The sequence below is a fragment of the Chrysemys picta genome, chromosome 8 (genome assembly GCF_011386835.1).
Source record: "Chrysemys picta bellii isolate R12L10 chromosome 8, ASM1138683v2, whole genome shotgun sequence".
Taxonomy (NCBI): Eukaryota; Metazoa; Chordata; order Testudines; family Emydidae; genus Chrysemys; species Chrysemys picta.
In genome coordinates this window covers 76480447-76501031 of record NC_088798.1, presented here as the reverse complement: position 1 = coordinate 76501031, position 20585 = coordinate 76480447, and the positions used below count along the sequence as shown (strand labels likewise).

General features: G+C 44.3%; 1 protein-coding gene and 1 long non-coding RNA gene across 2 annotated transcripts in view; one reads left to right on the top strand and one right to left on the bottom strand.

The window, feature by feature from the left end:
- The window catches only part of LOC101947792 (uncharacterized), a 59027-nt gene extending 57364 nt beyond the window's left edge, over positions 1–1663 (bottom strand). The window contains exon 1 of the long non-coding RNA XR_006174516.2: positions 1528–1663. This is a non-coding gene — a long non-coding RNA (uncharacterized LOC101947792). The remainder of the gene's footprint in view (positions 1–1527) is intronic.
- Positions 1472–20585, top strand: part of CTNNA1 (catenin alpha 1) — a 214369-nt gene continuing 195255 nt past the window's right edge. Inside the window, exon 1 of the mRNA XM_065555883.1 lies at positions 1472–1732. The gene's annotated coding sequence lies outside the window, so the exon portion shown is untranslated. The remainder of the gene's footprint in view (positions 1733–20585) is intronic.

The following is a 20585-nucleotide window of genomic DNA, read 5'->3' as shown; positions in this document are numbered from 1 at the left end:
TTTCTGGTTTTGGTTCCTGTGGTTTTGCACCCCATCTCCCTTGGATTTTACACTTAAATAAAGATAAACTCAGTCAAAACCAGTCTTACTGTACATGCTTTTGTATCAGCACTAGGCAAAAGGGCAAGTTTCCCATGTATTTGATGTGAAATTTTAAATTGACCTAGGTTTTCTGGAAATTGGGTTCAGGTTCACTCAAAAGTAGAGATGGGCCTGAACCAAAAACCTCAAACCCAGATCAGACATGAGAAATGCCCAGTGCTCATATGAAAGCAGTTACAGTAAGACTGATTTTGACTGAGTTTAGCTTTATTTAAATGTGAAACTTCAGGAAGTGTGCTGTGAAACCACAGCAACCAAAACAGGAACAGAGGTTTAGGTGAATCCATTCAAAACAAATCACACTATTGTACACGCCTTTGCTGAGAAAGTGAAATGAAGCCCTTGAGTTTTCTTTGCCCATATGAAGATGCAGAGTGAAAGAGAGTATGACCAACTCATTCAATAGTGGAATGCAGTTGGGTTTGACTAATCTCCAGTGATCCTGGGTCAGAGGAGGTGTTTGAGGAGTGCAAGTGTTATGTATAGGTTTATCTATCTAATTCTAAGCAATGCTCATCATGGTAGTAGTGGGATGATGGGTTTTGGTCCTGAACCAAACACTCCAAACTTTAGGAGGCGGGTTGGAATCTGGACCTGGATCCTGATTTGAATTTCTTCTCTGGTGCCTCATATTAGAATGGGCCAAACTCCAGACTCAAACTTCTTCAGTGAATGAGAGGTTGAAATCTGAACCCAGATTAGATCCAAACTTCATGATTGAGTATCAGTCTGTGAAAGGCTGAATCAGATCCAATGCCTAGCTCGATTGCCTTGGGAGTTGAGATCCAGACCTGAACCCTGATTCATGGGGCAGGCCTCATTCTTCAGCCTCATTCTACCTCCTTTGCCCTATCCCTCTGCAGCCAGGCACCATGATGCATCCCATTCCCCTAGGGAAGACCCTGTTAGCAGTTCCAAACCCCTGTGCTGTGGGGCAAGGCCCTCTGACCACCCAGATCTCACTCCACCCAACATCCCCTGTACTCCCATCCCTCAGCCTGGGCCCTCTGCCCCACTCCACCCCACAGGCCTCCCTCACGCCGCCCTCTGCCCCCTTCAGGTCTCACCTCAGTCCCTGGCCCACTGCCCCTCATCTCCCCACCTGACACGCCAGGCCTCACCTCACTCCCCTGGTGCTCTGTCCCCCCAAACTCACCTCCCCCTCTGGCCCACTGCCCCCTCTGAGACCCCACCCCAGCTCTCTACCCCTCCCCCAATCTTCCCGCCTGAGAGTGACACACACACCCCGACCCAATCGCACCCCGCTCACTGCCTCCCAGGCGGGGCCCTCCCCTGCTGCCAGCGGCCCAGGCACCTTCCTCTCACCTGAAACTCTGACTCACTCTCACTGCCCCCCCTCCCCCGGCTGTTCCCGCAGCGGCCGCTCCGCCCGCCATCGCGCGGGCAGAGCTCCTAGCCTCTCACCTGCGCAGGGCGGGCGGCCACGGGAAGAGCCGGCGGAGCTGTAGGGGGAGGTGCCCGGAAGAGCCGGCTAGGCCGTAGGGGGAGGTGCCCGGAAGAGCCCATTTCCTCCTCTCCAGTCGGGACGGGCGCGGCGCAGAGACAAAGCAGCTGAGGCGGCTCCGGGCTCAGGATCCACTGGTGCCTTCTTCCCGTCCGGGACCCGCAGGTAACTTCACGGCCCGGGGCCCCTTCCATCCCGCTGAGTTGGAAACTTTCCTTCCCGCCGCTAACGGGGCCTGGCCCACGGCCCCACCCCCGGGTCACCCCTCCCCCCGCCAGTGGGCCCGGGCCGGACAGCGCGCCCCGCCCCGGGCAGCCCCCAGTCCCGGTAGGCCCTAGGGCGCCTTATGGTGCAGCGGTCCCCGGCCGGGCCGCCGTGGTCTGAGCAGGGCCCCTCGCCCCGCGGGAGCCGCGCTGCCCCAGCACCGCGTGGGGCGGGGCCCGGCGCCGCAGCCGGCCTGGCCCGGCCCGAAGCGGCTCGCACAGCTTACTGGGGCCGCCTCCCACTGTTGGGAGGATCGGGCCCCCGGCGGGGGAAGCAGCTCCCCGCGCCACGCCGGTGCAGCCCGTCGCCTCAGCCGTAGAGCCCGGGGGTGCGCCCAGCCCCCTTCTCCCGGGAGTTTCGGGCGTTAGCGCTGCCCCCAAACTCTAGCTGCTGGCTTTGTTTTAGCTTCCCGGCTCTTTGAGCTCTGGTCAAGTGAAAAATTCTCTAAGCTGTAGCCGCGATAGCCCTAGATATGAGTTGGGTGGGGGAAATATTTCCTATTGACCCCGCTCCTGTTGGCGAAAGAGACATGCTTTCGAGCACACACAGGTCTTGTCTCTGCCACCAACAGCAGTGGGGCCAAAAAAGAGATTCACCCCACCCACCTTTTCTTTGTTTTACCAACACGTCCCTACTCACTATGTCCAACTCCCCATTGGATCATAAAAGACCTGCACAAACAGGAGCAAGCTGATTATTGTGAAGGGCTGTCAAAGCACAAGATGACAAAATAGAAAAATAATTTTCCTTAATCTTTCAATTATAGTGACTTTTAGATATTACAGTAACATTAGTAGGGAAAAGTTTTCAGACAAGTATAACTTTGACTTGTTTTGTAAGCTGACATTGTTTCTTGAAACTCTCAATGTACAGAAAATAGTCTGTTAGACAAAGCCCTGGCTGGGATGATTTAGCTGGGAATTGGTCCTGCTTTGAGCAGGGGGTTGGACTAGATGACCTCTTGAGGTCCCTTCCAACTCTGATATTCTATGATTCTATGTTAGTACACAAGTAGTCCCCAACTTTTTAGTGGGGTGGCAGGTGGCCTAGTATTCTACATCCACTTACACGACAGCTTACACACCACTTGCATCATGTATTTGGTCCATACTCCCACCGATGGAAGTTGTGCCAGTTAATAAGAGGACTGAACTTAACCCTATATGCTTTGCTCTCAAGGGCAGCAGTTGTAAGGGGAATGTGTTGGCATTCTCTTTCATTATCTGTGGAGGACTCTGTCTAGTGGATTTTGTTTTGTAGTTGAAGATGTGTGGCTGGAATGAGTAATGTTAGGCCTGTAGTCTGCCAGACAAGTACAGTACTTCTATTAATGCAGTAGCTTAATCGTCATGTAGGCCTCATGCCAAAATCGACACATTGCTGTGCTGTCTTGTAACTGTGAGGTGGTGTTTCTGTACTCTGTTCACTGTAAGAAACGAGAGAAAGTGGTACATAAGAAGAGCCTGAAACTCACTTTATTTTATAAAGAAGAATGGCTACATCACTGGATTGGTTTTCACTTTAGGCATGAATAGCTTTATTTTAAGGCTGTCTTGTTGTGTAGTCTACCTCTGACTTGCAAAAGCAGTAAAACACACTAGGACTCTAGTGATATACTATAGTAAAGTTACACAAGTTCTGGGTGGGGGTAGAGAACCTGATACAAGATGTATTTCTCTTCCAAAGTTACTTATACAATATCTGTACAGCTACCTGGTGATCCTTCTGAACACTTCTATTTCTGGTCAGTAACACTGGTCAGTTTCTCCCACTGGTCACATGCTATCAAAATCCTTGTCTATCACTTGACTAGTCTTGTATCTGGCCTTGATGCTTGCGGCCTGGCTCCCCTCAAGCCCATTCAAAATGTGGGTGCAAAGATAAGAACATAAGTGGCCATACTGGATCAGACCAAAGGTCCATCTAGTCCAGTATCCTGTCTTCGGACAGTAGCCAATGCCAGGTGCCCCACAGGGAATGAACAGAACACGTAATCATAAAGTGATCCATCCCCTGTCGCCCATTCCCAGATTCTGGCAAACAGGCTAGGGATACCATCCCTGCCCATCCTGGCTAATAGCTATTGATGGACCTATCAAGATAAACAGCAAAGGCTTGATTGTCCTTCTTCCCTCCTCACTCCATCCTTCAGTCTTTTAATTGGCTTCCCCATCTCCAGTCACACCATATACACCTCTACCCCGATATAACGTGACCTGATATAACACGAATTCGGATATAACGCAGTAAAGCAGGGCTCGGGGGGGCGGGGCTGCGCACTCCGGTGGATCAAAGCAAGTTCGATATAACGTGGTTTCACCTATAATGCGGGAAGATTTTTTTGGCTCCCGAGGACAGCGTTATATTGAGGTAGAGGTGTACAAACTTACCCTGAAAGTCCTTCTCGGTTTTGCTTGTCTTTACTCAACCTATGATGCTAGCCTTAATACCACAAGAATTATCCCATCTTCATGCATGAGGGGTAGCAAAACTTCCTGTCTAAACTTGTAAAATCACCATATTTTCCTCCAAGTCATTCCTCAAAACATACCTGTGTCCTAGTAGGTACTGGAAACCACAGTCTGAAAATTACTAAGCAGGTAGAGATTTGTAATTCCAGTCCTTGTCTTGCCTAAGAACTGTGCATATCCTATCTGTTTCCCAGTCTCTTCCTCCCTCCTGTCTCTCTCTCTCTCTTCCCTGCCCCCCCCCCCCCCCGACCTGTTTTATGTTGTCTATTATTTGACTGTAAGCTTCTGGTGTCAGAGACTGAGCTCTGGTCAAGTGAAAAATTCTCTAAGTTATGTCTGTACAACATCTAGCACAATAGGCCCGTGATTTGGCTGATCGCTAGGTGCTAGCATAATGTAAATAAATAATAATGAGCTGCCTATGTCTTTGAACAAAGTTTTTTGTTTAAAAAAGGCCTCTTTTGAAAATGAAACACTTTACATAAATCTTCTTAAGAAGAATCATTGTGCCCTTTCTCTTAAAAATACAGACAAAAACTAAAGACCAAAACAAACTATCAAATACTATTAAAAACCTTGTCTAGTTTTATTTTTCAACCAATTCTAATAGGACTCTGAAATGGAGTAAATGTTTATGTAAGGTGGGCAGAGTTGGTATTAGAACTCTTATCCTCAGACTAATAACTAAAATATTCAACAAAATTATATTAATATTGAATGTAAAGTTTGTAAGCATCTGAAGGCCCAGAAAGTAAAGAAGTTAATGAGTATATTCACTTCGGTTTCTTCCTGTGAATTTTGAGGTGCTGTTTGGCATGGGTAATGGCAAGAAATTCATACAGTTATGTTTCTTCATTCAGAGAAGTTCCATAGTCCTAATAAAATTAATTGGAGGATAACAGATTTAAGCCAGTCTTTTGCATAGATCAGCTACTTGAGTGCCTCCCTTCTTGCAACTCATTGAGAAATTGATCTTACAAAAGAATCAACAATGGCAAAGTTTAAACTGGAAATATATTTAAGTAGACTTTTAACATGAATTGAAATTAGGTCTTGTTGTTAAACGGTGGTGGCTTCTTAAATCCCTTTCTCATGCAAGGAATGAATTGGAAATGTTACTTACCATCTGTGATGAAACTGAAGTAATCCATAGATTTTAAGATAAGCCTGGGGTGAGGACTTAGGTGACTGTAAAATGCTGTGAAAATGCTTGTTTTACTGAAGATATAACAATGTTGGATATTAAATTGAGGTTAGTACATCTTTTGAATTTACTGGACATCAAATAGAATATGGCAGGTAGAATACTTACTGAGGTGTTAACCTGAAACTGTAATGTAGGCCCAACGAATGTTTGTGTTCTTTTTCTTGGAAATCCCCAAATGCTTATTCTGCTGAACTTTAAAGTTTATGCACTTAAGGGTTTGTCAACACAGGAAAGTTATACCAATATAAGCTAAGGAGTGAATTGATACTGGTGAATCTTCCCATGTGGATATACTTTCTGGTGTGGTCTAGCTTTGGTTGCTGTGCAAGGAGTTCAAGCTAAACCAAAAATAGCCATTCTTATTTCAGAATAAATGTCCACAAGACCAGTTATACAGATTTAATCTTTAGCTGATACAACTTTCCTGTGTAGACAAGTCCTATATTACTTTTCAGGGTGGATTTGATTTAAATCACTAGTTAGGAAGACTTGATTTAATCATGGATTTCTACAAAAAAGTGTATTCTTGTTGGTTGTTATAACCTTAATACATAGTCTTCACAATTCAGGGATAGATGTAGGTTTCATTTTTAGAAGGTACACACTATATATTTTTTTAAGTGATTTTAGTTTGAAAACCTTTCAGATTAGTTTTACAGCTATATCAGAAAATGAATGATTGTTTTATTTCATTTACCAAAGGTAAATGAAGCTGATAGTTCACCTCCCTGTGACTTCATAAATATCTCCAATTCAACAGGTTAATGATTAATATTTGAAGGATTTTCTTGCCATGCTGTATTAGGAGGAGAACATCAACAGACATTTAAATTGTTTTATTTAATTAAAACAACGTTATGTATTCAACAGCAAACATATAATATTTTAAGAAAACAAGCATATGAATTTTTGAATTTAGTTAAACATTCAAGTTTTTGTTAAAATTGTTTTTAACTAAAATAGTAAATCGAATATTTAAAAAACCAAAACAAAAATTAAATCTCCTATGTCAGCTAGGTCAACATGAGAAATTTAAAATGTTGGCTTCTGCAGCTAACTCAGTTGTCTTCACCTTCATTTTCCTGTTTGTTCATAATCTGGAAAAGAAAATGGATAGCAACTCTCCAATGTCTTGTCAACACTAGGAAAATGCATCCTATTAAATGCCTGACACACATTTTAATATAATTTAGCATAGGCAAGGACAAGATGTGTATAAAATGACAACTAACACTTTAAGGCACGATTAACTTCAGCAAAATACGCAGTCTCATTAAGAATGACTTCTATATCAGAAGACTGGAGGAGAGTAAATGTTGTACCTATATTTTAAAAAGGCCCTAGTGGTAATCCAGAGGATTGCCAACCAGTAACGCTTACACTTGCATCTGGTAAACTGGTTGAAATAATGATTAAAAATAGAATTAAACACCTGAAAGGTGTGTGATAGGGTCTAACAAGCATGGTTTGTGGAAAAGGAAATTGCATCTTGCTAATCTACTGATGTGTTCAAAGAATTCTGATAAAAGGAGTGGATAAAAGAAAACCAGTTGATCTAATTTTAGATTTTCAAAGGACTTTTGACAAGGTCTTTTACAAGAAGCTGCTAAAACTAAGTGCTCCTGGGGAAGAAAAGTATTGTCATAAATCAAACTGTCTGGGAGAGAGAAAATAGAGTAGGAATAAATGACTAATGTTCATCATAGCAAAAGGTTAAATGTCATCCCCAATGGCTGCAGATATCCTGGAGCAGCTGAGAACACTGAACTCTCTGCATCATCCCAGACTCTGCAGCTGAGTTCCACTAGGTTCCACGGTAGGTCTGTCTGCATATTTATTAATAATCTGGAAAGGAGGTGAGCAGTGAGGTACTAAGAAGACTGAAGTTCTTCAGAGGGATTTATAGCTGTTGAATGGGCAACATGATGGCAGATAGAAGTTCGGTGTTGATAAGTGCAAAGTAATGCATGTTGTATTAAAATTTGAGCTATTCATATGCTATACAGAGTTCTAAATTATTTGTGGCAACTCAGGAAAGGGATCTTTTCATCAAGCTGTCTACAATGATACAAACTTCTGTTGAATATGCTGCTGAGGTCAAAACTGGCAAACAAGGTGGTAGGAAGCATGAAGAATAGGATGGAGAATAATACAGATGATGTCACAAGGTCGCTATATAAACAGTAGCATACTCTCTTTTCAGCATACCCTGGTCAACCCATTTCAAAAAGGATATTGCAGAATATGAGGACGTTCAGACACTGGTGACAAATGATTAGAGATGTAGAAAAACTCGCATGAACAGTAATTGAAAAATTTGAATTTATTAGTCTCCTTTTTAAGGTGAATAGAGGGGGGGCATAAGTGTGTATGAAAGTGACGAATGACACAGAGAATGTAGATCTGGCGCTTGTGTCCTCCCCATCTCAACACAAGAACAATGGGGCATTCAGTGAAATTGATAGAGTAATTTGTAACCGATAAAAAGAACTCATTTTTACTGAATGCCTAATTGTCATTGAGGCCAAAATTTAATAAGAATCAGAGGTGGATAACAATATCCCAGGGTAGACCAGGCCCAAGTGATCAAGTGACTTAAACCTTCCTGAATATATAGACAGCCTCACGTTTTACAGGCATAACTCTTACTATTCCAGTATGAGTGGTTTTTTGTTTTAGTTTAAATCCCTTCCCATATGACACAAACTACAAAGAGCTGGAATAATAGTGTCTATACTGGGGGTTGGGTGTGGGGTGTTATACCAGCATAACAGTTTTTTAAATTACACCTTTGGCTAAACTGAAAACTTTCCCATGGAGAGAAGTCCTTACTATGTGCCTGTAAAATGATGATGATACTGACTTAAGGCATAGGCTATGTCTACACTACAAGCGCCACAGTGGCACAGCTTTGGCTATGCTGTTGTAGCACTTGTAGTGTAGACACTACAGTGACAGAAGGATTTTTTTCCATTGCTGTAGTAAAGCCACCCTGAAGGCAATACCTAGGTCAATGGAAGAATTCTGTCTTCGATTTAGCTGCATCTACAGTGGGGGTAAGATCAACTTAACTAAGGGCATGGCTACATTCACAGCGCTCTACATTTGCGAATTAAACCAGTGCTCGGAGACCACAGCAGGGAAAGCGCTGCAGTGTGTTCACACTGTCAGCTGCAAGTGCACTGGCATGGCCACATTTGTGCACTTGCAGCGGCATTGGGAGCGTGCATTATGGGCAGCTATCCTACAGAGCACCTCTTCCCATTCTGGCGCTGTGGCTTGTGGAAAGGGGGCGGGTGGGTGCGGGATATTCTAGGTCCTGTCCCAACGCCCCATGATGCATCGCTTTGCATCCCAGCAATCCCTGTGCTTCTGTTCACATTTGGCACCATCTTTCAATGTTTTTTGTACTGCGTGCTCTGTCTTCCCTTTCGGTCTGCGGGAATGGATCCCAAACTGCTGAGGACTATGCTGATGGGTCTTGCTAGCACATCACGAATTGTAGTCGAGTTCCTCCTTAAGCTACAAACTGACAGTGAGGAGTCTGATGATGTCAACTTGCATAAAGCGTACGGCATGAGATTGCTTGTGGCATTCACGGACATGTTTACCACTGTGGAACGCCACTTTTGGGCTCGGGAAACAAGCACTGAGTGGTGGGGGATCACATCATCATGCAAGTCTGGGATGACGAGCAGTGGCTGCAGAACTTTCAGATGAGAAAAGCCACTTTCATGGGACTGTGCTGAACTCGCCCCCACCCTGTTTCGTAAGGACACAAGATTGAGAGCTGCCCTGCCAGTGGAGAAGTGGGTGGCTATTGCAATCTGGATGCTGGCAACTCCAGACAGATACTGATCGGTCGCTAACCAGTTTGGAGTGGGAAAGTCAACTGTTGGAATCCTGCTGATGCAAGTTTGCAGGGCCATTAATCACATCCTGCTCAGAAGAATCGTGACTCTGGGTAACATTGTGGCTGGCTTTGCACAAATGGGTTTCCCTAACTGCGGAGGGGCGATAGATGGGATGCATATTCCAATTCTGACACCAGCCCACCTAGTCTCCGAGTACATAAATCGGAAGGGGTATTGCTCTCTGGTTCTCCAGGACTTGTGGATCACTGGGGGCGTTTCATTGACATTAATGCAGGCTGGTCCGGAAACATGCATGACGCACACATCTTTTGGAACACAGGCCTGTTCAGGAAGCTGCAAGCCGGGACTTTCTTCCCAGACCAGAAGATCACTGTGGGGGAAGTTGAAATGTGATCCTTGAAGACCCTGCTTACCCTTTAATGCCGTGGCTAATGAAACCCTACACAGGGAGCCTTGACAGCAGCAAGGAGCGGTTCAACAACAGGCCGAGTTGGTGCAAATTGACTGTGGAGTGTGCTTTTGGCTGTTTAAAGGGCCGCTGGTGCTGTCTGTATGGGAAGCTGGACCTGGCCGATGACAACATCCCCATGGTTATATCTGCGTGCTGTACCCTCCATAACATTTTGTGAAGAGAAGGGTGAAAGCTTCACTCAGGCATGGACCTCGGAGGTTCAACACCTGGAGGCTGAATTTGAACAGCCAGAGAGCAGGGCTATTAGAGGGGCCCAGCTCGGGGCTGCAAGGATTAGGGATGCCTTGAGGGAGCAATTTGATGCTGAAAGCCACTAGTAATGTTTGGTGCCCTGCACAGGAGTGAAGTGCAGTGGTTCCAATGTTAGTAGGAATCTGAGTTTGCTACATATGATGCACTGACTTGTAGTGCCTGTTGCTTTCCTGGGCTTCGGTATCTTTTACTTAGTGCAATAATAAATAATGTTTTCAAAGCCAAAAAATTCATTTATTTAAAAGAAAATTTGTTTATTGAAAAGAAACACAACTACTTGGGAAACAGGGCATGACACATCTGTGCTGTGTGGGATGAGGAAAAGGGGTGGAGTGGGGAACGGGACAATTGGAGATTCATGTACATCCTGTTATACTTGGCCTTCCTGTCTGGAGTGCCGTGCAAATGTCAACTTATTTAATGGTGGTTGGATTGAAATATAGAGTCTGAAAATTCCTCTTCATTTCATTGGGAAGTTGTCTTCAAGAAAATCCCATAAGGCTTATGGGATGGAGAAAGCTGGCTGAGGTTGAAAATTTCTGTGGGACTATTGGGTATTTGACTTTTTTTTTTTTTTTAAACAGAACTTTAATATTGTGAACACCCATACATCAGAAGTTTAAGGTGACTAAACCTGAAAAGTTCTCTTGCTAGTTTTATCATTGTATAAGCAAATTGCGAAGCCTCTACATGTTAAGTATGCAAGTCAGATAATGATTAGTGATCATTAATACTAATCACTCATTTGCTACATAAATCAGCAGCTTTCACAAATTTAAAAATTAGTGTTGAATTCATTAGGCAAGGGCTTAATCTAAGATTGAAATATAAGTTATCTATCTTTGCATAGGATACATTATTAGGTGCACTGCACTGTGTACCTTATGCAAGCGTCTAGATTCCAGCAAACCAAATCCATCCAATGACTCACAGCTTTGATTCTTGAATAGTCCATTACAATTGACTGCACACTAGCAGTGCTCTTCTCCAATCACCAATGACTCTCTATTCTTTTCCAGCTTCTGCGGAGTTATTTAATTTTCTTATTATCTTCTAATAGACATAACACAAACCTTAATCTCATCACTTCGTTCTTGTCAGATAGACAAGACTGAAATTAGAATCTAGTGTTTCTGATGTCCACTTTCAAATATGTTCTGTTTGTTTAAATACTTCAGAAGTTTAAAAAATGAAAAGTGTGGTTTTAAAAATGTCATCCAGTTGCTCATTTCCCTTGAAATGTGGGTTTTTTACAACTGTACTGAACCATTTTCATGAACTAACAAAATTCATCATCGCAGTGGACGAATGAAATTGGCTCCCCATACATGTTGATGTCAAATTTAGAGTTTTAAGAAAGGATCTTTCCTATATGTATGAACTAAAATCATGTCTGCCTCAGTAAGGCTTTGGGGTTAGTCTTTAATTACAGTAGTATTTTGAAGAATGAGGTGATCTTAACTAAAGATTTGCTGTCTTGGCCTCTAACAAACCAGATAATTTCAGTATGTCTTTCTGTATTTAAAACTTCTAATGAAGGTCTGGATTAGAAGACTTTGTTATGCTAAAGAATGCAGTATACTACACATTCATAGTAATTTAGGAACAAAAATGTAGCTTTATGATATGAGTGAGGCCAATCTTCATTATTTCTAACTGCATGGCTTATAGATTGCACTTGAATTGCAGACAGAGTGCTTAAGAAGATCAAAACAAAAATACCAGGATTTCTTTGCTTCTTATTGCCAGTAATCAGGGTTGTGTACGATGTGTGGTGTTTTTGAAAGCCAAGCAAAAATTCATCTTGCAGCATTGACAGATTCTTGTACCAACTGTGATAAAGTTGGCTAATTTGTAGTAGAAACTTGAATGTATATTTGCTGGTAAAACTTGCTACTTTATGGGTATCCAAGGATGTGTGTACATGTACGGCACTGCAGTGCCATAGCTGTACTGATGCGGTGGCACTGCTGCAGCATGTCTGGTGAAGATGCTGCATGCCGATGGAAGAGAGCTTTCCTGTTGGCATAATAAAACCATCTCCACAAACGGCAGAAGTTAGATTTGCGGGAGAAGCTGTCCCACCGACGTAGCGCTGTGCATATGAGTGCTTGTGTCGGTGTAATTATGTCGCTCTGGGTGGTTGTTATTCACATCTCGAGCTACATAAGTTATGCTGACCTGTGGTAATGTAGACATAGCCCAAACTTTGCTTGTTTGAGGGTTACCCTTTTCTTTTAGGATATATGTTCAGTGCATAATTAACTTGGCTGATCAGCACCCAGGTTAGCCTAGCTCAGGTGTGAGGTGCAAAGCCGTACCCCAAGCTACTGGCCAGGTCTACACTACAGACCTATATCGGTATAACTATGCTGCTCAGGATGTGTGAAATCCATACCCTCTGAGTGACATAGTTATACCGACCTGACCCCTTGTGTAGACAGCATTATGACAGTGGGAGAGCTCCTTCTTCTGACATAGCTATCACCTTTGGAGAGGTGGATTAACTATGCTGATGAAAGAAGTTCTTCCTTTGGCATAGGAGTGTCTTCACTAAAGTGATGTGGTGGTGCAGCTGCACGGCTCTACATGAAGACAAGCTAACTGTATCCTCGCCAGTGCTGCACTTTCCTGTGTGTCTGGGGTCACATTCCACAGTTCTTTATGCTGAAGTAAGCTGAGCTGCTCTGATTCCTTCCCAGTGAATTATGGGAGAGCTTGTCTGTACTACAGGTACATGGGCATGTGTGTGTAACAGGATGGCCTACTCCTTTTAAGGGCTGGGGTTCAGGGAGCAGCTGGCCCTGTTCTGGAAAGGAGCCCAGCTGGCAGGTGCTGGGAATCATGTGACCCAGTTGGAAGCATTTAGTGACTGGGACTGATAATTTCCAGCCAGGGGATTTAGAGAAGTGCCCCAGCTCTGAGAGGCAGGGCTTCAGAGAGGGCTGGGAGCACCTTCCTGCCCTCCCTCAGCCTCCCTCTGTAGGCACAAGAAAGACCTGTGTTGGGAGAAGGACCAGCATATTAAGCTATCAGACATTTAGTTGGAGAACAGGACTGTTGCTTTTTGTTCCAGTTTCCTTTTGTTTAAAAAATAAACAGAGATGGCCCTCCGGGATCAGGCTGCACACTGAACTGGGTGCGGCCAGTTGTTTGTCCCAGCTGTTGATCTGGTCCTCAAACCTATGGGGGCGGGGTGGAGAGGGGAATTATGAGAAGGCATTGAACTGTCACACTCCAGTGTTTTGACCTTTGTCCACACTGCAAAGTGGGAGGGTTACCAGCTCAAGTGAAAGACCTTTCTTGGCTTTAACTAGCTGAGACAGCTTGTTTGGGTGGGTGCACCACTAAACTCAGATGAGAAGGTTTTGTGTGTGAATGGAAGGTGTGGGGGGTTGTTGTTAGGGGTAACATTTGAGCAAGAGCATGGGCTAACTCTTCAGTGAAAACATTTTTGCTGGGGAAATTGATCTGTTTGCAGATCCCCTGGCATCTCTGCCAAATGAGCTACTTCAATTATTAGCCATGTGTGGCTTTGTCTCAGGTGTTCCAGCACTTGTGGCACTGAGGCTTATGTGGGTTCTAGCATTGCAGTGTAGGATCAAAATGCACAGGTAGAAGTGTGAGGGTAAAAGTAGCATGCTTCTTCCTTCTGTTATGTGTAGCGTACTTTATTGTTGGCTATTAAGTGTTCACTTTGAACACTCGATTGAAACACCCCTCTTCTCCCTCGTCCCAAAACCACTGTGATGCAACTAGATCTTTCAAGAAGTAGGATGTCTTCACTCAAGCTTCTAAATATCTATTTAACTTTAGGCACTCTCTTTAATAAATCTTGTTGCATGATTTTTTTTTTTTTTTTTTAAACCTCAAGTAATGCCTTCATACCAAGTCAGGCTTCCCTGCATGTGGCTAGAATCCTGCTTGAATAGTTTAACTTTTGGCAACCAAGAGCACTGGTCTACAATTTTTGAGAAGTCGTCTGCTTCAGAGATAAAATGTGCTATTATGTATTTTGATGTGCTGAATTCAAATATGACAATTAAAACAACTGGCTACTGTTTCTAAGATATTTTAAGTTTTTACATTTTATGTCTGTGTATATTGTGTAGATAGTAGAGTTTTAATCGTAAATTGTAAACCTAGGTCTTTTCATGTGTTTACCGTTGCTTTACATGATATTTCACCTGTCCTGTTTCTGTAACACTTTAAAAATCAGCAAAAGGGTTATATAAATAAAATGTATTATGAAACAAAAGGCAAAAAACTATTATGTACATAGTTTAGTCCTATTCGGTGTCTACTTGGCGCTTCTTGGCTTGTCTCTTGTAATCATTAAATGGAGCATCTCTTGTCACTGTCCAGCAATAGTCTGCAAGCATTGATGGGCTCCATTTGCCCTGATAGCGTTTCTCCATTGTTGCAATGTCCTGGTGAAATCGCTCGCCGTGCTCGTCGCTCACTGCTCCGCAGTTCGGTGGAAAAAAATCTAGATGAGAGTGCAAAAAAATGTATCTTTAGTGACATGTTGCAACCAAGGCTTTTGTATGCCTTGGGGTATGTTCCACCAACAACCTGTAGTTGTCTGCCTTGTTGTTTCCGAGAAAACTTATTGCCACTAACTGGAAGGCTTTCCATGCCGTCTTTTCCTTGCCACGCAGTGCATGGTCAAATGCATCATCTCGAAGAAGTTCACGAATCTGAGGACCAACAAAGACACCTTCCTTTATCTTAGCTTCACTTAACCTTGGAAATTTTCCATGGAGGTACTTGAAAGCTGTTTGTGTTTTGTCAATGGCCTTGACAAAGTTCTTCATCAGACCCAGCTTGATGTGTAAGGGTGGTAACAAAATCTTCCTTGATTCAACAAGTGGTGGATGCTGAAGACTTTTCCTCCCAGGCTCCAATGACTGTGGGAGTGGCCAATCTTTCTTGATGTAGTGGGAATCTCTTGCACGACTATCCCATTCGCAGAGAAAACAGCAGTACTTTGTGTATCCAGTCTGCAGACCAAGCAAGAGAGCAACAACCTTCAAATCGCCACAAAGCTGCCACTGATGTTGGTCATAGCTTATGCACCTCAAAAGTTGTTTCATGTTGTCATAGGTTTCCGTCATATGGACTGCATGACCAACTGGAATTGATGGCAAAACATTGCCATTATGCAGTAAAACAGCTTTAAGACTCGTCTTCGATGAATCAATGAACAGTCTCCACTCATCTGGATCAAAAAGAACAGGAGTACTTGTGGCACCTTAGAGACTAACAAATTTATTAGAGCATAAGCTTCCGTGGACTACAGCCCACTTCTTCGGATGCATCCGAAGAAGTGGGCTGTAGTCCACGGAAGCTTATGCTCTAATAAATTTGTTAGTCTCTAAGGTGCCACAAGTACTCCTGTTCTTCTTTTTGCGGATACAGACTAACACGGCTGCTACTCTGAAACCTGTCATCTGGATCGTGAACGATGTTGAGGGCTGCCATCACACCATCGATGTTGCTGCAGGCTACAAGATCACCTTCCATGAAGAAGAATGGGACAAAATCCTTTTGACAGTCACGGAACATGGAAACCCTAACCTCACCAGCCAGGAGATTTCACTGCTGTAGTCTGGAGCCCAACAGCTCTGCCTTACTCTTGGGTAGTTCCAAACACAAGGTCATTCAGTTCACCTTGTGTTATGAGGTGTGGTTCAGAGGAGGAGGATGGGAGAAAATGTGGGTCCTGTGACATTGATGGTTCAGGACCAGAAGTTTCATCCTCTTCGTCTGACTCAAGTGAGAATGATTCTGGTGCATCAGGAACCGGCAGTCCTTCTCCGTGGGGTACTGGGCGTATAGCTGATGGAATGTTTGGATAATGCACAGTCCACTTTTTCTTCTTTGACACACCTTTCCCAACTGGAGGCACCATGCAGAAGTAACAATTGCTGGTATGATCTGTTGGCTCTCTCCAAATCATTGGCACTGCAAAAGGCATAGATTTTCTTTTTCTGTTCAACCACTGGCGAAGATTTGTTGCACAAGTGTTGCAGCATATGTGTGGGGCCCACCTCTTGTCCTGATCTCCAATTTTGCAACTAAAATAAAGGTGATAGGCTTTCTTAACCATAGTGGTTATACTGCACTTTTGTGATGCAAAAGTCACTTCACCACAAACATAGCAGAAGTTATCTGCACTGTACGAGGCATCTCTGCTCACTTTGGCTAAACAGAAATGTGTCCCTTTGCAAAATCAAACACTGACAAATAAGAGAGCACGACACTGTATGATTTCTAGAGCTGATATAGGGCAATTTGTTCAGCAGAGTGATGTAAGCTTCGTTATGATTGCATCATCCATGACTTCTAGGAATAACATGATGCAATTCATATCATGTATGACGCAATACCAGCTTCAGATTGCATCATTCATTGTTTTGTCTAAAAAGCAAGTACTGTCCAAACCCAGACATAGATTTATTCATAGATCCAGTCAAAGATGTATTTTAGTCATTTCTGGTTTAAATTGAGATCCCTTCCCTTTATAACTCACTTATCCTCCGCCATTCCCAAGTCAAGGGTCATATATACTGACCCAATAGCATATCTTGAAAACTAGAGCCAATCAACAATTTTAAGCATCATTTTTATTCTCAGTGACCCAGAATTAGTAAAGTTTGACTACATTTATTTCAGAAGCATTTTGGCTGTGGAGCAGTGTAGTCTGCTCAGAGATTAAATCAGACAGCTAGTCTGAAGGAGTGCAATATGACTTTGAATAATTAAAAGGATATGAGCATGGTTCTTGTGCTCCATCTGAGGATGTCATCTATCAGTTTAAGGCTTATTGTAACTGAATGATAAACTAGAATATCTCCCATATTTGCTGTACTTTCACTTTGACACAGCTCTTTTAACTCTTTTGAGGCAACATGTTTATGCCAAACAAGAATGAAAAAAGCTTTATGTAAGTAAAGACATCAGGCTATTGTGTAGGCATTTCGATTTTGAAAATGCTTGCTTTTTGTGAAATCATCATTGTTATAGTCTTGAGAGCATCCTATTAGATGTTTGAGGAGAGCATGTCTTCTACCTCCCCCCATGAAAGAATTGGATTTCATGCTCGTGATGTCTTAACTTCAAAAACCTTGGTTGTACTTACTTATTTTTCGCTAATAAAATGCCAAGCTTCTAACTCTTAAAGTGGAGGGTGAAAAAAACTTTACTTAAAAGGAATGCTAAAGTTAAATTTTAAGTAATTTGGACCTGTAAAGGAATTATAGTACAGAAGCTGCCAAGATCTGTTTGGCCTTATCCCTCTCCTACTGAAAAGTCTTTATCCCTGTCCTATTGATAGGGAGGGGTAGATGTAACGAACTGGGACTGTTCTTAATGTTTTCTCTGAATACTGTGTGGGTGCCTCAGTTTCTCCCATGCATTTCTTAAGTCTCTAGGGGGTGAGATTGTTGCAGAGCAAAGGGCCAATGTGCATAAATGGCCAGAACTCTGTCTCGTGGCAACTAATGGCCAGGGCCCTTCCCCTCTGCAAGGTGATAGCTAAAGGTGTTGGAGAACAAAGGAATCAGGCGATCTCCTGGCCCGGGAAAGGAACAAAGCGGAGGAGGAGGGGCTGGAGAGTGAGTCAGTTTGGAGCTGGCTGGGGAAATGGAGGGGAGCCCAGACAGGGCTCTGGCCTCCCCAGGACCCCCCAAGATGGACCTGACTGATGGGGTCCTGTTGTCTGTACCTGCAAGACCTCTCTTGGACTGCATTCCTGTCGTCTAAATAAACCTTCTGTTTTACTGGCTGGTGGAGAGTCATGGTGAATTGCAGGAAGCTGGGGGTGCAGGGCCTTGTCTCCCCCACACTCCGTGACAGTAAAGTACCAGAATGTGCATAGGGATATATATGTGACAGGATCACATAGAAAAAATGCCTTTGTGTGAGGGCACCTGATTCAAAGGAAGAATGTGACAGGGTTTTCATGGGTTACTGGAGGATTTGTAGCTGGAAGAAATTGATGTCCTTACTTTGGATGATGATGAGGGAATAAGGCAGCTGGGAGGGAGTTAGGTTAAAGACCTATTTTTTTAAAAGGAAATTAAATGTAAAAAGTTGCTGTGACAGATATGACAGTTTCCTGCACTCTCTTTGGGAAATTTTATTGAGGGCACGTCTACAGTGCCACTCAGAGAGTGGAAGGAAAACCGCTGTTGTGTGTTCACACTGACAGTTGCCCGCACAATAGCGTGTTCGCACTTGCGGCACTATTCGGAGCAGTGCACTCTAGGCAGCTATCCCACAGAGCACCTCTCTCTTTTGCTGCTAAGACTTATGGGAAGGCGGAGCGGGTCGCGGGGCATCCTGGATCCAGGCCCAATGCCCCGTGATGCATTGCTTCGCATTCCAGCAGTCCCTGTGCTTCCGTCCGCATTTGGCATCATCTTTCAACGGTTTGTGTATTGCGTGCCCTGCCTCTTTTGGGCTGCAGGAATGGATCCCGAACTGCTGACCAGTATGCTGTTTGCTCTGACCAACATGTCACGAGTGGCAGTGGAGTTATTCCTGAATTACAAAGGCAAGAGGAGTGCAACATTGATCTCGCCATGTGTAGTAGCTACAACATGAGAAGACTTGTGGCATTTACGGAGGTGCTGACCGCAGTGGAACACCGCTTTGGGGCTCGGGAAACAAGCACTGTGTGGTGGGATCACATCATGATGCACGTCTGGGATGATGAGCAGTGGCTGTAGAACTTTCGGATGAGGAAAGCCACATTCATGGAACCACATGATGAGCTTGCCCCAGCCCTGCGACGCAAGGACACAAGAATGAGAGTTGCCCTGCCATTGGAGAAGTGCGTGGCAATTGCACTGTGGAAGCTGGCTACTCCAGACTGCTACCGATCGGTCCCTAACCAGTTCAGAGTGGGAAAGTCAACCATTGGAGTCGTGTTGATGGAAGTGTGCAGGGCCATTAATTGCATCCTGCTTTGAAAGACCATGACTCTGGGCAACGTGTATGGCTTTGCACAAATGAGCTTCCCTAACTGTGGAGGAGCGATAGATGGGATGCACATTCCAATTCTGGCAGCAGACCACCTAGCCACAGAGTATATTAATCAGAAGGGGTATTTCTCTATGGTTCTCCAGGCACTTGTGGATCACCGTGGGCGTTTCACAGACATGAATGCAGACTGGTCCAGAAAGGTGCATAATGCATGCATCTCTTGGAACACTGGCCTGTTCTGGAAGCTGCAAGTAGGGACTTTCTTCCCGGACCAGAAGATCACCATAGGGGAAGTCGAAATGCCCATTGTGATCCTGGGAGACCCCGCCTACCCCTTAATGCCGTGGCTTATGAAGCCATACACGGGGCACCTTGACAACAGCAAGGAGCGGTTCAAAACTGTCTGAGCAAGTGCAGAATGACTGAGTGTGCATTTGGCCGTTAAAAGCCTGCTGGCGATGCCTGTATGGGAAGCTGAACATGGCTGTAACATAATTGTATGTTGCTTTGCAGTTCTCTTTTTGCTTTCACTTAATAGAATAAAGATTACTTTCAAACAAACACAATTCTTTTATTAAAAGACAACAACTGGAGGAGAGAGTCAAACAAAATTCACCAGCAGGAAGGGGGTGGGATGGGAGAGGGAAGGTCTCGAGAGGAGGAGGCGTCCTGGGATGGCTAAAGATTTGTGTATGTCCAGGGATCATACCCAGCCTTCTCCTTTGGAGTACAATGCTGCAGGTGCTGTACTTCAGCAGGGCCAAACTGCAGAGGGATGGGTGTTGAGCACAGTGATGGGTGTTGAGTGTAGTGGGAGTACACCGTGCTGGACTGGAAGGAGAGAGAAGTGGAATGCTGCACGTAGAGAGTGGAGCCAGGAGGTTGATAACAGTGTGTTGGCGTTATGTGTGTGAAGTGCATGGGGAGGGCTGGTGCGGAGCTGCTCGGTTTGAAGCGCTAGTATCGCCTGGAGTGTGTCCACTTGGTGCTCCATATCGTTTAAGAGCTGCTCCGTGGCTTCTTTCTGGTGTGCTGCGTTCTCCTTTTTATTCCCTCTTCTCGCTGTCCCGCCAGTCCTTCAATTCCTGTTTCTCAACAGCAGAGTGCATCATAACCTCACGGAGAAAGTTGTCCTTAGTTCTTCTTGGCTGCTTTCTAATTCTGCGCAGCCGTTCTGCCTCCAATATCAAAGAGGGAGGCTGGGCTCCCAAGGTCATCTCTGTAAAGTTTAAATGTAACATTTTACAGAAGCAGTATTGTTTGCAACACAGACAACACTGATTCAGTGCTTTAAACACAGCCAGTAGTCTCTCACCTGTTGCTAACTGGCTGACCCCAGGCAAGCACACATGAGCCACAAGACCTCCAAAATGGTGAGTAGCTGCAGGGGCAGGGTAAATTGGTGTTCCCAGCACTGTAGTGGAAGCCTGATAATCATTCCTGTCCCCACGTTTTCCACAGGCTGTGTCCATTATAGAAGGTATCT